Raw genomic sequence first — 1,125 nt, forward strand, 5'->3', positions numbered from 1 at the left:
AGTAAGTGGTACAATGTCATAATTAATGTTACCTCATAGGTAAAAAAAAAATCTAAACTACTTAGGTCATCTGAATGCAATATTACTCATTTTTCAAACATGGCTCATACGATTGTTCTTTATTTTTATTTGACTACTACAGTCATTAAATCCTACTCTTAAATTATTTCATTATTTCATTATCCAAAATGGAAGTGAAACTCAACCCCTTAGGAGAGACACAAACATGTCACATGTGTTGTTATAATTATTTTTACACTAATGTAATATCACTTATATTCTTTCAAAAGTGGTCATATTTCCACATCAACAATTATTTTATGTATTTTTAATATATATCTTAAATATTAAACATTAACAATTATATGATAATAAATACACATAAGTATAATTATATATAATTAAAATATTATTTTTAAATATAAAATAATAGCATAATATTAAATATTAAATATAATTTACTTTGTTAAATATTAAAATATTAAACGAATATTACAACATTAATCATCATTTTCTTCATCTCGAAATCGGTTCCAATGAAAGGAAGTCAATAATTTCATGGATCGCTCAAGATCATTTAATAGATCGTTGTTGTAAATGATACTTGATAAAAATGTAATATATATATATATATATATATATATATATATATATATATATATATATATATATATATATATATATATATATATATCCTTAACACCCGAGATGCATATATGCGACTCGAATTTTGGGAGTGTTATGCTTTGATGTAGTCAAATGATGTTCTATAATAACATAGTTATAAAATCTATTATCAGGTATGATGTAAACCATGCAGAAGGCGTATGTAGTCAATATAGGATTCGTTCATCTTATTCTTTTAGAGTTAGACATCTATGGCATGATGTAAAGTTGAACAGTTATATGAGATTAACTGCGATCTATATCTCATGTACAACATGATGTCTGTAGCAAAGGGATATCTAATAAACTTACCTTATACACCAATTGTATCTTAGAGCTTCTGTGGAATGAGCATTGATATAATGACACAAATTTGTATGGTATTGGGCTAGTGAAATCTTGCTAAATATTCATCATTATCTATATCAATCTAATATGAGTTTTGCGGAAGTGGGGGAT

Source organism: Lactuca serriola, chromosome 1 (genome assembly GCF_051521515.1).
Source record: "Lactuca serriola cultivar US96UC23 chromosome 1, Lser_US96UC23_V15, whole genome shotgun sequence".
Lineage (NCBI taxonomy): Eukaryota > Viridiplantae > Streptophyta > Magnoliopsida > Asterales > Asteraceae > Lactuca > Lactuca serriola.